Source organism: Lagopus leucura, unplaced genomic scaffold, assembly GCF_019238085.1.
Source record: "Lagopus leucura isolate 7727_CA_CO unplaced genomic scaffold, USGS_WTPT01 Super-Scaffold_100015, whole genome shotgun sequence".
NCBI lineage: Eukaryota > Metazoa > Chordata > Aves > Galliformes > Phasianidae > Lagopus > Lagopus leucura.
Window position 1 is genome coordinate 9335973 of NW_024962269.1, and position 17105 is coordinate 9353077.

At 38.4% G+C, this 17105-nt stretch overlaps 1 long non-coding RNA gene across 3 annotated transcripts in view; it reads left to right on the forward strand.

The window, feature by feature from the left end:
- Positions 1-17105, forward strand: part of LOC122182733 — a 280673-nt gene that overhangs the window by 235202 nt on the left and 28366 nt on the right. The window contains exon 3 of one of the 3 annotated variants that reach the window (XR_006179960.1): positions 569-712. The exons of the other annotated variants lie outside the window; for them this stretch is intronic. This is a non-coding gene — a long non-coding RNA (uncharacterized LOC122182733). The remainder of the gene's footprint in view (positions 1-568; positions 713-17105) is intronic. 3 annotated transcript variants of the gene reach the window in all.

The following is a 17105-nucleotide window of genomic DNA, read 5'->3' on the forward strand; positions in this document are numbered from 1 at the left end:
ACCCAAAATACTGACCAAATCCTGTCTTCTGTAAGACATGTGCAATATCAAGGCTTTGACATGACATATCCAAATGTAATGTTCACACTGTGGATGAGATTACTGTGCTGTGGCACTTGGAAACATAATCCTTTCCTCTTTTGTGGACATTTGAACATGGATTTTAACACAAGAATTATAAAAGACTGCAATAAAACTGAAGTTAGTAACAATCCACATAATGTTACTATTATCTGACCCTGATTTGAACTCTCCACTGCTATAAAAGCTAAAATATACCGCTAATGATTTCTTAGGAAATATGCTAATAATTAATGCATTATTTCGGTCTTAGTCTCATAAAAATTAGAAATGTCTTTAAAAAGAATTAAAACAAAGCTTTTCATGCTTCCTTCCTAGATAATAAAATGTGTTTTGTCAAAGTCTCTCATGCAAAAAAATTCAATTATCCTTCCACAAATATGGGTGGAATAATGTATATATTTATCACATAAATTCTTTATTCCAACATGACTTCAATTGCCGATCTTTCTATGTTTCTTCCTACTAAATCTTTCTTTTGGCAAAGCAAAGGGAAAAAATCCATCTTGGGAAATGAACATGCACGTGTCCAAAGAAAAATGGGACGACTTCAGTTCTGTAGAAAAACTGAACCTCAGAGAATGACTATTTTGGAAGAATCTCGGATAAAACTTCAAACTCTTTGTTCAAGGTTGGTAATTTATATTTCCATGGATTATTTGGATTACAGGATGAGTATGGCAACAGTGTGAAACTGGCCCAAATATCTCAAGAATATAAAGCCTGGTGATTTAATGTCTCTGCTAGAAAATGAGGTACTGCAATTCCAATTAAAATAGGAGCAATGAGACTATCTGATGGGATTAAGTGCTCTGAAAATTCTTTAGAAGAGTTTCCTCATGTTTGCATCATAGTCCCTCTGTGATCTTTTACAAGCAAACTTCTGCATCCGAAAACTCAAGGTCTTTCCTTTAGGCAGTTGCTTGGACCATCATTAAGATTAAGATCATACACAGTTCTGGTCACATTAGCAAAATAGGAAATAAAATAATGCGTGAGTGGAGGTGAAGGCAGAACAAGCAGGAATAAAGCAACAATTGCAGAAACAGAAGATCTACATTTTGTTCCTTAATGGTTGAGTTTTAACAGTTGTACACTCCTTTTTATTGTAAGGTGTATTTTCTGAAGTTCTTCCAGCATGCAATTGCTATATCTGAAGCAGAGGGACAAGCTGTACCAAGTGGCAGGTGGTTCTGGATATTCCCCACACTGGGAAAAGCAGGTTATAACTCAGCCATCACAGAACCTACCCGTATTTCATCTTATTTCTTCACTCACCTAAAAGAATTAGCTCATAGATCCACATCTGTTCTTCCCTGGCAATTAGAGCTGCTGCTGTAGATCTGTACGTTGAGGAGGGCCTAGACTATAACACAGTGCTCAGTGTTCTCCCTCAACTCTGTGGTCCTGGGTAACTTGGGATGCAACTTTGCACTGAGCTCCATTGTAGCTTAACTGCAACGGCACTGCTTAAGGCATACTGAACTCATTAATCTGCTGTTGGAAAAAAACAGCCGACGTAACCATTCTTATTTTGTGATGAAGCAGAGAAATTGATATAAACAAGCTGTTGTAATGCATTTTTTTAATGCCTTTGCCCTCCTTCATAGTTTCCTTCTTTGGGTTCTCGTCAGGTGTGCTCTCCTGTGCATAAAAGTTGACAGGTGTCAAAGAATACTTGAATATCTGGGTCTGATGGAGAAGGTCACTTTTCCTGGCATGTGTTGGCTTCAGATATGCCAAATGTTGGCCATCTTCCATGAAGACAAATTCTAGAAAAAGTGAAGGCATCCAAAAACTTGTAACCGTGGTACAATTAGAGTGGCTCCATGCCTTCGTGGCTGATTCAGTTACTGAGAGGCTCTTTTTACTGTAAAGAAAATTAATGAGTCTCAACTGTGTCACTTGCTAGGTGAAGTTCCCTGGTTAAACTCTTATACCCAAACAACTATGTGTAGAGGATGTTACATTCACAGAAGAAATTCAGCAATTATGGGGATGATTCTTATGCATCCTTATATTTATTTCCTTGTAGCTTTTTGTCTAAATCTTTTCTGATTATCATAAACAGGTAGCTTTCTGGAACTCCTTTACATGTCATGACTCTTAACAGCATGTAAGAACAAACAAGTTTGTTGTTTTTTTTGTTGTTGTTTTTTTTTGTTTTGGTTTGGTTTGTTTTTTTTTTGCAGCAAATTGTTGCTGAGTATAGATGGTGCAGAGCATTGAGTTACATGTATTTTCTTTATTTCTTTGCAGAAAAATGAAGTGACAGGTGCTTAGCCTCATTTTTCATGCTAGCTTTGCCATGCCATTTTCACCAATAATGAAGGCAGCTGCCAGAGCTTGAGGAAATCAGGCGAAAAATTCATCTGGCAGGTAGACCCAGTCACTTTAAGAAAAGTAATCTTATGTTAGCAGATGGTAATTAAAAGGCAGAAGAAATAAAATTTTGTCTCCGTTTTCTGCACTGTTACATCAATTAAATCTGTAACAGAAACACAAGCAGAAAATATAATTTATTTTCATGTGGCAGTGTGATTCTATGCAAATATAATGATTTGTTTTACAAAGACAATTTTTTTTTAAACTAAGCAGAATAACTGATTGTTTCCAGAGTGTGTGTGTGTGTGTGTGCAGTAATTCTTCTGTTTCCAGTATGCTTAATGCAATAGGAAGCACCTTCTCTTTCTGTTTTCTATTCATTGTTCAACTTCAAATTGGGGTTCCACTGAGTGCATGCTTTCACTTTCAGTAACAGCAGTCTTAATTCTGAGAGTTCAGTAAATCTAGATGTGGACAGCTAATTGAGCTCAAGCCTTAGCATTGGTACATCCTGTTAAAAAAGAATATCCAGAAATCATGAGATTGAACCTGGTAAGAATTGTTACGATTGAGCAGGAAGATAGTGTTAAGACTTAAGAGATTCCTAAGGCTTTTTGGTTGTTCCTGTGGCTTAAAGATATCCAGTTATGAGGATGGAGTCTCATCATTCCTCATATGTTACTTTTTATGGCTGCTAGGATCATGAACATCATGTGCAAATCAGTTGAAGTGTGAAATAATTAGAGCTCATTATGGCAGTGTTGAAACAGAAATGCTACTGTAGCTATGTCACCGTTTCCATAGCTAGCTGTGATTTGCAGGGATTCTATGACTCATGCATAAAAATTCACCCAATTTTAAAACAATTCACCCAATTCTGAGCATTATGGCACAGTCAGACTTTGAATGATATTTTTACTAAATGCAATTAGTATTTTTTAGAGACACAGAGTTATTTAACTAAAAATTGATTTAGTTACTGTGCATTTATTTTGTACTTCTGCAACTCCATGATAGTTTGCATTACCTTTCTTGCATGGAGTTTGCATTAAAGATGACAAACGATAATTAAGATACGTTGCTTAAAAATGCAATTTCTTGTTCTTCTGCCCTACTGACTGATTACTGATGCCTTTAAATTTCCAATGGAAATTTTATCACCATATCTCCTATTGTATAGCTAGTATAACAAACGTTTTTGAAAATAGTTTTTCAAAGTGCTCAGTCAAGTAGCAATGCAATAGCCCTTAGAGCTGCAGCAATCAAGTTGATGACTTGAGGTCCTCCAGTTAACTCTGTGTTGTTACATCCCTACAAGTGTAATTATATAAAAATAGAGGATCATATAATGATGAAGGGTTTAGAAGTTCTTGTAAGTAAGAATGAGTGTTAGTTTTGAATTGGAGTTTGCATTTATCTCACATTCACCTGTGGGATATCTCCAGACTTTTACATTCAAGAAAATGCATCATATTTCACTGAGGGAATCTTGAAGTGAGATGTTATGTGAAAATAAAAATGAGGAAGGATAAAAAGGCATCTAGCATGCTGGACATCAATCATACCTCTCTGACCCAGAGCAGATTGTTATGAGCAGCATCACCAGTCAGGAAAAGTGGATGGAAACCAAACTTGGGATCTTGGACGCTGACCAGACAGGATGATGAAATGAACTTAAACTTCTCCAGGGCTCAGGTAGTATCTACATCAGGTAACAAATCACTTGGTACATCACTGAAATAGCTGAGTTCTGGGCAAGCAGAAAGCTTGCATGATAGTGTTGAGTTGATGGTTGGACCAGATGATCTTACTGTTCTTTCCAACTTTAATGATTCTGTGATCCTAAAGCAGAGTGGTGGAATCTGATCCTGCTGGGGGCCTGGTGACTGGGCAGCAGCCATTTGCTGAGCCAGTGGCTGGGGATATCCTCTGCAACTCTCAGCACCTTCTACTTGCTCTTGCCACCATGTTGGCCAACAGTATTTCTCTTATCTCAAGATTGATTCTCCTGGTGGTGTTTCTAGACATGTGTCCAGAGAAACCAGAAATTCATCTTAGTGACCTAAGCCTGGCCTTTGCTGAAAGGCTGCAGCATTTAACACGTCCTCCCAGTTCCAAGTTCTAACTTTGTGTTTTTTGTCACTTATGTCTTGCCACGTTATAGAGTCACTGGGATAAATGAATGAAGGAATTAATAAGGTAAAAGTACAAGCAAGAAAAACATTTTTTGCCTCCTGTTTGTTAAATGCTTGATAGTATTTCTCCTTTTTCCAACAACCACATCGTTGTGCTTTAGCAGCAATAGAGGTTCTACAACATTATAAAGCTTTTTTCTTTCTCAGGATAACACCATTTAACTCTAAGTTGTTCAGCCACAGGTTTTCGATCTGGAAGCTGTGTTTGTACTCAGCTTTGCTGCATGCAGCGAGTCTGTAGCAGGCTATGAATTCCTGGGGCACCTGGGGGGGGGGAGGGTGCCCATTATTGCCCAAGAAGCCAATGCTGCTGCTTTTGAAATTTTGTGTCCTCTGAGAAGGGATCTTTTTATATATCCAGAAGGATAAAAGCCTTTCAGCAAAGGCCTTCCTAAAAACGAATGCTGTATTTCTCCTGCTGGGACTTTGTGTTGAAGAAGGAATCAGATCCTTCATTTGGTTTCTCCTCTCAGTCAAAAAATCAATGGGGGTAGTATAAAGTCAAGATTTGGAAAATGTACAAAGCAAAAGTGATGTGCTTATGCTGGGTTTTCTTTAAAATGCTTGAAGGCAATGTGACCTTAAACTGTAAGGGTCCCAAATAGGGCACTTGGAGGGACCCAGCAGTCTTGAAATACTGACCAGCAGTTCTTGAAGAGTTGGGATTGGGTGTATAACATCTTTCACAGAAAGTGCTGCTAATAAAGATAAATCTTGGCTCCAGTATTTATGCCGTGTCCCTTATGAATCCTCTAAATAGTTTCTTACTCCATTTTCAGAATTAAAGGCAAACAGTGGGAATGGTTTGGAAAATTGCAGGGCTGTTGGGGCTGGGAAAGGCTCTACAAGTTGAGTCATAGGGGTTAAGCAAGCTGTTAAAGAGGAAGGAAAAATGGGAGAATATTCAAAGAGTTTTGATTTAGTTTGACGTTTCCTTTTATCAAGCTTGCTTTCAGTCAGTTCATGCAGCAATAGTAATTTCTCAGCACAATGTCAGGTGCATAAAGAAATGTGACAGCCTTCCCTGCTCACCTAGGCCGCCTACTAGAAATTATCATTCATTATAATTATCATTGTAGCCAACCAAGTCCAAGTCTGTTCCCACTCCAGTGGCACAGAAATGGCAAAAATCCCAGTCACATCAAAAATGTAGGCTCAGGCTTGAAGATCTATTAGAGAAATCCAGAGGTGATTGGTGACAGTGGTTTCATTATTGTACCTAAGATATATGGTCTGTTTTTTAATGTAGAGTGTTAAATGAGGAGCTCCTGTAAGATAGTAACTACTATGAGAAAAATAGTTTAATGTAATGTGACTTTAGGGTTTTGATCTAACTTGTTACCAAATGCATCCACTCAATCAGTAAAACAGCTTTACTTGGACAGCATCCTGCTCCAATGGATAAACTTCAGTAATTACCCTGCCTTCGCAATTAAAAAAAAATAATAATAATCCAATCTAGACTCCTCATTTGCTCAAGCAGATGAGAAACAGATAAGATGGAGTTTCAGCGCCTGTGACATGTTGTTATTGCTTGGCAACATCCAAATGCAGAGTATTTTAAAATCAAATCTATAAGTCTGTGCACTACTTTGAAGGGATGTGTCAACAAAATGCTGTCAGCTCCTTGCCTCCTGACAAGCTGTACAGATTTCATACCACTCTGAACTGTATCTTGCCCATCAAAGCAGCAGATGTCCTTTTTGGCAATGTTGGTAGTGCAACTAGGCTGTTTAGTAGCTTTTCTATAAAATCAGGAAAATCTGATTGTAACAGAGGCCTGAGGTCTTGATGTAGAAGAGAAGAACAAGGAAAGTTTCTTTCTATGAAACATGGAGTCATTAAGGTTTGGAAAAAGCCTGTAAGTCCAACTGTCAATGGAATCTGGCAGAGAGAGGAAGCCCTACAGACTTCATTCTTTGCTTGTTTGGTTTCAGATAGGACTAGGATGTCCTCAATGACAAAAACGGGCATCAGGAAGCTGCCTCTCAGCCCTAGAGAGGGACTGCATTGAAATAGCACCTATTTTCAGTTCTGAGAAAATCCTCTGTTTCAAGGTACTCCTGGCTGCTGTTATCTCCACATCTTGTGAATTGCCTTGGCTGGGGAAATCCAGCTGTTTCTAGTTTGCACAGGAAAGGAGCATAATACACAGATTCAGCAGGCTTAATATTTTACCTCTCAACGTAATTGGTAAACTGAAGCATCTTGTCATGAGTTGAAAGATGGTAGAGTGTCTTTCTCCATTAACTCTGTAGATTTACTTGTGCACAAATGTCTTCTGTACATTCACGTACCGCATTTATTCAGTGCCTTCTTGGGCCCATAAGCTGCTTTTATTCCCTGAGGGTGGCATGCATGTGCTTTTCAAATAACACAAAACTGAAGGCTATTGTATAGAGGCTCGTGGAAAGGAAGGCTGATCTTTAACCTATGCATTCCCAAGTTATGTAGCAAAATATGGACTGAAATACTTGAACGGTTATACTTTTAAGCATATTTACTTAACATTCATGCACTTTGACTCTATCTTTTGTTTGTAAATTAAATTTGATTTCCCTGTGTTCTACAATAGCTCTCAGTTTTATTTTTCCTGGCAGAAAATCTCTTTCCGTCCGTCCTTCAGTTAGTCAAAGGTAGGATTCTCTCCCTGAGAGAGAGATTAGTTTGTCTCATTGGAATTTTGTGCTGCAGGATGACAGTCTTCCCTGGCACACAGTAAGCTCACCACAATCCGCAGTATACATGAAATCATAATCAAAGACAGATGCCTTTCCCTGTTATAAATAATCACTGCTGCTTGCATAGACCAGAAAAAATCCTTGTTTAGACTGCTCTCACTTTCTTTCTTGGAGCTCTGTATTTCCCTTGGCCTTCCCTTTTTTCATCTTTTCTGTCTCTAATTCTAGATATTTGCCTAAGGAAATAAAAGGAATGGGGAAAGTAGATCTTGGCACTCTCTTAATTCTCAGAGGATTACCCTATGGAGTGAAATTAAATACACATGACATATAAAAGGGAATGGCCTTTTAATTTATAGCAAAAATCCCAGTTCACAATAAATCCGTTCTTTCCTGTTTGTTTGTGTGTATGATGAGAACATGTCCTATGCTTCTGAGATGCTGTTATAAAAGCTTTGTTCTGTGTAGGATTAACTCTTCTGAATTGGTGAATGGTTTTATGTAAATATCAAATGGCAATTGTGGATATGCTTTTAAATTGGTTATCAAATTTACTTGCATTTCAGCAAAGTTTAGTGTCATCTATTTTAACAGCTTCTTATAAATTACAAATTGTCCTCGGGTAGTTGTGAGATATCTGAGATGTCAGGGCTCCAGCAGGAAAGCCTCTTGGATGGTATTTTCAGATGAGTTGTGGAAAAATTCTGCTTGCAGTAGATGCTATTAAGAACGTTTAACCTTGGTGAGTGCACCAGACACTGCTGAGCTTTTCAGCTGCAACCAAGATGTATCTTGTTTAGATTGTCAGCACTAAACAATGTGCAAAGGTTTGGCTGCAGTGTTTTGCATTCTATGCTTCCAAATTCTTGTGTTTTTTTTTCTTTCAAATATGTATAATATCTCAAGGCAGGGACTGTGAAGAGAGCATTACATGATTGACTGGTTACTGCTACACTACCACCATTGAGCTCTAATCCTTTAAATATCCAAGCACTATGGGGTCAAGTTCTTGCTGTGCTCTATGCTCTTACAGGGATCTGTCGTTAAGAAACAAGATCATTTTGCACTGCAAGGAGACTGAGTCAATGTGCTGGAGGTATCACTTTTACTCTATTAGATTATACTGCTGTAGAGATATGCTTGCGAAGTGCGCTGCAGTCTGTTCCTAGTAAGACTGAAATTGGTGGCACAGCAAATCGTGATTTTTTTTTTTTACACCATTTATCAGCAAAACCTTCTAATGAGGAAAGTAATTTAAAAAATATCTGGCTAAGATGGGCCATTATGGTGGAACAGCAGGATTTTGTTTTTAAATCCTTTTAGATTGCCATATAAAATCACCACTGTTAATGGTCTGATAAAATGGTCCCCCTCCACAAGAACCAGCACTTCCTCCTCAGTAGTTGGTCTTCCTTGTGATAATGTGAGGGTTAAGAAATAGTTTTTTCCTTTAAAGCGTGTGGACCAACTGCACTATTGACCACTAAAACTCTTGGTTTTCTTTGCCTTGTAAAAAAGAAATTGCTGTGATGCCTTCCCTATTAGTATTTATAGTTTTCTCCTTTACCTACTGTCTTCCTCCTCTACCCAAGACCATAAATACACATTATGGGACAAAGGACAGTCTGATCAGTTTGCCCTTGAAACATACAGACTCAAGTTGGTTGACATTAGTTACGTTAATCATCTTATAGACTCCAGGATTCCTAGTAGAAGCCTCATCTGATTCAAGTAATTAATCCATGCATCTGATAAACACCCAGTCCTGGAATTAAGGTGACTTATACCTGTTGTCACTAAAAAAAATGGTGGCAGATACTTTCAAGTCAGCTAAACCGGCTTTTACATCTTGGTGCTTGGCAAACTGGGTTTGTCTATCTTAATTTTACTCTGTGTTATGGGAATTGTTTGAGAGTATAATGATATGAAAGTTGAGGAAATGAAATCCCTCAGCTCCAGTTTCATCTTGGTAAGATTCATTTTTTTTTTCTTCCATAGTGAAAAGGATCTGGCTATGTTCAGCCACTTACATTTTCTTCTTGTTGAATTTGCAGATGGTTGGTCTTGTAGGAAAGGCACAAATCTGCTTGCAGATTCTGTTTCATGGCATGTTCAACTTTGACACCGTTCTCTGATGATATGGGGCTAGCAGAGAAAATCTTATGCAAGCTACATGCTCAAACATCACCAAAATTCTTGCTCTATCTGAAATGCAGCAGAATCTTTTGATACCTTTGTGTTAGAAAGCCGCTTGTTTCCTCATAGCTGATCCTCCCTGTTTTGGATCAAGTCATGGCAGAAACATCACGCTGAAGAGAATTGTCCAGTACATATTTACACTCATAATCTGTTGGACAAGCAAGGCTCATATCACTAGTGCTATGTGCCCTGTGTTGACTTTCCAGTTCAACTGAGTGTGGCTTTAACCTTATGTCCACACTTATAAAACCAAATCATTAACTATTCTCCATTCTCTAGAAGACAATGTCTCTTCTGCCAAAACTGGGCAATATCTTTTGTGCATCTTTTGTGATGCAGTCTGTGCATAAATAAGTCTATTGCTGCTAAAACTGTCCATCAGACTGACTTTTGAGAACACAAGTATAAGCAGTTGCTTTTTAGTTAGTAATGATATGGTTGACCTAATGCACTACATTTGCAATCCTTCTGAATGATGTCACTTGAAAGTAAGTTTCTCTAATTCCACCTTTCCTTCAGTTAATATAGGATAATTGTAAACTGAAACCCAAGCAACGGTGATTTCATCCTGTTACACAACCAGGAGGCCTGGCCTAACATTGCTCATCAAGTAGCCAGCTTGTCTGTATAGGAACTGTAAGTGAAGAAAATCATTCACCATTTGTGCGTAGGAATGCAATAAGGACACTGTAAATAAAAGCTCATTGCAAAAATAACCAGTTATAAGGCATCTCAACATTCCATTCTCAAGCGTGAGTTTTTAACCTTTAGTAAGTGCTGTATACATCACAGCTAGGATGTCTAGAACTGTGTAAACCTACGTAAGGACGTGCACAAGTCTACATCACAAAGTCTGTTTGAAGAAAGATGTTTTGGAGGCAAGCAAGAGTCAGTAGATCAAAGCAAGATGGGTGGTTGACAATGCAGAGGAGACCTGCAGCTCTATTTTCTGAGGCTGTATGTTATGTATGGATGCAGGTGTGGATAAGTGGGAATGGCCAGGAGCAGGGACAGAGGCAGGCAGAGCAGATTGATGAGGAACGAAGATGAAAGGCAGAAGCAAAGTGGCTCAAAGCTAGCTTACTTGGGGAATTCACTCTGTCTAGCACGTTGAATTTCAGGTCATCTCTGTCTTCCTTTCTGAAAGCCCTGAATGGAGAGATAGCCACTTCAGGTATTACCAAGGCCTTCCTTAGTTGTTCCTTCTCTTGGCAGTTTTCTGTGGAGCTGCCAGGAAAGCAAAACCCTCTCCTTTTAATCTTCGAAAGCATTATCAGAAAGTTAAGAGGCCGGGATTAGTTTTGTTAATAAATGCATACAAGGGAACTCCTCTGGGGCTTTCTAATTTTCTGACTATTTTCTTTAATAGATGATGCATTTCTGCTCTCATTCTGCGATACAGTTGGGATTTGTCTGGTCCTTTTTGTGGAAGAGTGGGGGGAAGAAAAATAACCCAGTCAGCCTGCTTCTGAAAGATCTCTTTTCAAGACTTCGGCTGCAGCAATTTTGTGCTTTCCAAGGGCATTACTAAGACATTCAGCACATCCCCCAAGGTACTGTGGTCAGTGCTATTGGGTTCCTCCAGGGAATAGCAGCAGGGATTGTAGCTCTGTCAGATTAACGTGGGCTAAGATCACCATCCCTTGGGCTAGCTGGCTGGTATGCCTTGGAGAAAGGAGCAAGGCTGTCTAGGTAAACAAAAATCCTTGAGTGATAGTGAGCTGACATTCACACACATTAAGAATCCTTATTTCAAACTGCTTAAGGCTGTGTGAGCATGTGTCTCAACATATCTTTGTCCAATCTCAGCCAGCGTCTTGCAAAGCGAGCAAACACTTGAGCAGGTCTGGAATTTCCACCTGGGGAGGAAGACTCTGCACACAGCCCATCAGGCAGCACGTTGGCCTCTGTCTAAACCAGGCAAATGGGTTCAGGCTGAGCAGTGATTTTGTGCTGGCTGCAGTCGCCGGTTATTCTGAACCCATTCATAAAGTACGGTTAAAACAATACGCTTTTTCAAGAGCTTGAAACAATTAGGTGCATGGATCTAAAATAATGCACTTCCATAGTAGCTACATGTCGCTTGCTTTGACTGTACTCCATCTGTGCAAACATTATAACTGAAATAATTTGATGAGTAGTGGAAGAGAAATCAGTTATTTCATTAATCATTTGGTTGCACAGATGGACCTGTAATCCCTGCCCAGATACAGTAAGACTTTTTATACAAGCAGCAAAGTAGGTCTTTAGATATCCAGTTACAGGTCTCTACAATAAAGTTGTTATTGTCAAGACCCCATTTTGAAGATCTTTTTTTCTTTTCCCCCCCCTTCTTCTCCTCTAATGTCTCAGCTTTTTCCTTCTCAGTTCAGTAACAGAATCCCTTCAGCAGAGACCTTGTGCATCGCTTTGATAAAAGCATTTGGAAAGATCAAAGAGAGAGAGTGACTCAGCTGGTGGCCTTTCCCTTCAGAGCAGTGGGTTTAGGCCATCTCTATACTACAGATATTGTTGGATAGAGCAACGGCAAGACAGTTTTGATTCAGTCTCTGCTGGGCGGATCTGTGCTAGAAGAAGCCTTGGGAGCAGATGCAGTTTTTCCGGGTCTGCTGCATGTGCAGGAGCCTTCGACACTTGTACTGTGGTGGCATCCACCTGCCTGCAGTGCTGTTGCTAACAAAATCTCCACATGTACTCACAAATTGTTGCCAAAATAACTGTGTTGCACAGGAGGCAAAGCAACTGGGCCAGGAACTAATATAGGTCTATTGGCAAAAACTTTGGAGGAAAAATATGCTAAAATACTGCTTTGGTGTTGGACTATCTTCTGTTTTAGCAATTAGTTCAGCCTATGCTGGCACAGAGACTCATGCTGATGCAAGTTGGTTGTTTTTTTTTTTTTTCTTCCAGCTGGAATAAGTTTATGGTCTATAGCTTAATTGTATCTCATTTGATGGAAGAACTGGATGGGAAAGCAAGACATTAGTGTCTTCCAATTAATTGGGATTTTAGATAATAGAACATTGATTCCATGCTAACTTTCATGTTTATTACTGACTTCACTGCTGTGAAATCAGGTAAGTGCTCTTTAAGCACAGGGTTTGTTGGTTTCAATAAGAGCACTTACCTTCAATAGTATGTGTCTATGAATGCTGCTACCTAATACCCATGTCTCTCTGAATGAATATGGAGTTTATTCCCTTCCTAACCAGTCCTGGACTTTTTTGGCTTTTATTTATGAGGTTTTTGCTTATGTTGACAATGTTTGTAGATTTTACAGAGCTTCCTGTAAAGGATGTTTTTATTATGAAGCCTTTTTGAGAGCAGGAAAATGGAGGCTTTTTCGTTTCCCACTGTTGCGTTCTTAAATCAGAATAAGCAGAAAGTTGGACTTATAAATCACACAAGTGGATCCACAATAACAAAGGAGTTGTAGTTCTCCACCATAAAGCATATAGTCTGGCAAGATGTGCAGCAGGTAACTCTTACAATGTGAAAAATGTAGACAACCGGAATTAACTGCGACCAAATGTAGCCTGGAACCAAAGCTGTAATTTATAATATGGTCAAGAATGCATTGCAGGCTCCTCAATCGATAAGCTAACGAGAAAAAGCTCTGCTATTAATTACAAATCAACTGGGTCAATATCCTGTAAGTGAAAGATATGAAATTGCTAACATTCGGGTTAAACTTTTTTTTGCCAAGTGTATTTATAAAACTTGTATAGAATATGATATTTATTAAAAGAAAAAAAACAAAGCTCCTTTCACTGTTCAAAGGCAGCTCCTTGTATGCTGATTTCCTTTTGCTCTGAACAGTCAGCAGAACTGACTGTTTCACCACGTTTTCATTTGTGCGTAAAAGAACTGAAGGCAACTTTTACCTTCAATTTGAGACCTTGCAATGAAGCAAAAAAGCAATAAATGGGACTCTCGGGGTGATGCTACCCATGAGTTAATTGTAAAAACATCTGAAATACCGAGAGTTTGTGACCAAATAATTCTCTTAGTAGATAGCAGGACTTGAAATTTTCTAATCAGTGATGCTGGCATTTTAATATCTTGCCACATTTATAGAAAGAGTCCCAAAAATGGCAGCTGGGGAGTGAGCAGGCAAGCTAATGCTTATATTTGAAAGTAGTTTGTCATCTGCATGGTTCTCCAACTTCAAACAACTCTGTGCTTTTATAAATTGCAAAAATGGAAGTGCTACTTATCTGGAATCCTTTTCATCTGGCAGTGATGATTTTTTTCATATCCGTGTTATAACACTTCTGTTTTTTATTAAAAAGACAAAAGACAATCATTTCCAAGGAGGAAATAATATTATTAAACATGTGAATCTCTCATTTTCTCTAAGATAAACTTGTTTTATGACCTCGCTACGTAATTTTGCTCTTTTTTTTTTTATATGTGCAGAGAAAATCTGAGGGTTGTATTGAAATTATGTACAACAGTAACAAGAGTTTAACTAAATGGTAACTCTCCTTGAACTATAAAGCATTCAATGGTATTTCGGTAATTCCAACAAAATGTTGCTGGCCTAACCAGGTTGTGTGGAGTTGCTTGGTTACATTAAAAATGTCCTAGTTCTGATCATTGTTGCAAAGAGAAGCAATTTTTTCAATGCACAAACAAGGAAAGGTAACCCTGCCCACACAATGTTCCTGGTTTCACCATGGAAATTCAAACCATAATAGCCATGGGAGTTTTTGAGATGTGAACAGCTTTCGGTGAACAGTGTCCCTTTGTTTTCTTCATCTCTTGGGGTAGACTGAGTCTGTGCTTTTCAAGTCAGTAAAGGAAAATATCAAAGTCTGGAGAGAGAATCTGGGAAGGGTTGTGGAAAGCAATGAGCACCAACCTGCCAGAAGAGGGACTTTTCTCTCCGAGGGGCAGATATCTGGAGCAAGCTGTAGCAGGGGGTACAGGAGTAAGGGTGTTCATTAACTTTGTAGACTTTTGTATTTTGATGCTCAAATTCTCTTTGTTGCTGATTTATTTTTATTATTATTGTTTGCTCTGGTAAAAAGGCCCTGGTGCCCATTTTTATTGTTCAAATAGTAATAAATCCAAGTCTTTTCATTTATATTAGAATACTAGTGTTCATCAAGCAGACTGCTTCAAATAAATGTTTTTTCTAGCACTTTAGTTGATCACTGAGTTCAGGGTTAAAATACCAGAATGTTTGATACAAAAATATTCCGAGCCTTGAGTCTTTTCTTACGTTTTGGGAAGCATGCATAATGAAAAACGTAGCAATGTTACGAAGTGTTGCATGGCTTTAGAAAGAAAATGTGTATGGCTAACAGCTTACATCATCTGAAATGGCAATGATGATGCTTAGATTACTATTATCAGCTTTAATTGCAGCTCTATGCTTTTTTCGTCTCAGTTCAGTGCAATTAAGTTTCACACCTGAAGTCAAGCATTTCATGAGGAAAAAAGACTTGTATTACTTGATTGGTTTCCTGCCTTTTTTGTAGTACGTGCTAGCCTTAATGTTTAGAATATTTTCCTTTTTTCCCCTTATTTCCAGATTGTCATTGTTAAGAAAGAGTGACCCCATCTACCCCAGTCACAATGAGGACAGCAGTAAAGGAAGGATTCTTCCTGGAGTCTTGGCTGTCCTGTGGGTTTCATTAGATTTTCATGAAGCCTCTTCAGTCTGGTCTGTGGTTTTCTTTTCAAGTAGCACATTGCTATGTTAGGCTAGCTCTGATGAGGCTAGGAGACTTAAATCACCACCAAACTTTCAAGGCTATAGACAGGAAGCATAGTCTGACTCCCCATGAATAATGTACTTGGCACAAAAATTCCAGTTTGGTTACAGTTTGCTTGGAGCAAATATGGAATCTGTTTCCAGTCCTTTTTATTTTATTTTATTTTTTTCAGCCTCCACCAACAAAATATTTTTTGGTAGAGTATATAATAAAATGTAGATACTGTAGAGTATTATATACTATAGCCATTAGTTTAAAGGTAGAAAATAAGAGAACCCTAATGAAGGTTCATGAATCCATTGAAGAAAACCTTTTTTTTTTGCCATGGGAAATGTGTGATGTTGCTTGCAAGTTATCCCAGTGCCAAGAATTTCCTGGGTCATTTAACTTCTTCAGTATATATTATATGCAGCCATGAAGTTTTCCTGCCATTTATTTTTCTCATTTGGGCAATTCCATGCCTCCAGAATTTTAGTGTTTTTGTCTTGGTCGTTTCATCTACCTGAAGACAGAACTCTGATATTAGTTGCTATTTTTCACCTGCAGTGACGGTGAGAAACATTAGTTGCCTTTTACTTGCCCCCTCTGAAAGATGGATTTATTGCATATTGTATTTTTAAATAATATTTCCTAAAACAAACAAACAAACCAAAAAAACACATCAAGAATAAATCAATGGCATATTCACTTTTAATGCAACACTGAAAGACATTATTGCTAATTATTCAATTATTTTCTTAGGGTGAGTCTGCAAACAGTCTTTAACAACTTTAACAGTCGTTACATGATGAGTCCACTGGCATTGATCTTACGGTGTGTGGCGGAAGAAGACAATCCCAGTATCATCACCTTCATAAGGAGTTTGTAAGGGATGCATCACAGATGAGTTGAGGAAGCAGGGAGATGGAGACATTGCCTTGGAATATGGAGATAGAAGTTATTTCTTGTCATATGGTGTGTACTGGTATTTCAAGACTTGCTTAGCAGACTCTGTAAAGCCAGTGGTCCTAGAACAATATTTGAGAGTGAGCTGCAACAGCAATATAAGCAGTAATACAAAAGTCTTTACTCTGATTTTATAGGCTCTATATATTTTATTGTTTTCAGGACTGTGTCATATTGTAAGGCCTTTTAATAGCTGAACAGATGACAAAATAGAAAAACAGAGCAACATCATTGGTATGATTGTCTTCCACTGTACAGACATGTATTTGCATCTAAATTTCAAAGGAAATACAGCAGCATCTTCTTTTAAAAGAAATTATATTAAAAGATAATATCCGTAGTTTATATGGCCCCTCTTCTGTTGCCCATTCATCATTTCCAGCAAGGGAGATGACTTTTATGTTGGCAGATGACATTAAGCAACAAGTAATGCTCTGGACAGCAACCCTCCAATAAAAGGGGAAGGCATGCGGTGGGAAGTGTGACGCGTGCTGCTGCTTATATCCACTGGGCTTAGTTAAAGTAAGCAACTAGATAAGATTTCTTGCTTTGATTTCCAAGTCTGCTGTTACTTTGTTCCATCACCTTGGTCAATTCTGTTCTGTTTACCTAGCTGTAAAATGTGTTCCATAATATTTATTTGATCTGCTGTGATTAAATCTTCTGTTATTAGTTTGGGTCCCCTCTGTTCTAGTTATTGTGTACATCTATAAGTAAGCAAAGTATCTGCTCCAGAAAAGGTATTGCCTTCATAAATAATGAAGGGGTAGGCACCAAGAAATTCTAGGATGTGTTATGGGAAGTTGGGCAGCTGGGAGCTCAGCTAAATAACACGGTCTTTTTTGCAGGAAGGTCAGGAAGTGTTAGGCGTTGCCTAGTAGTTCATGAATAAGTATTTTACCCACTCTTTTTTATGAAAAGGATAACTTCCTTCTTCAATCTGTCAATTAACAATC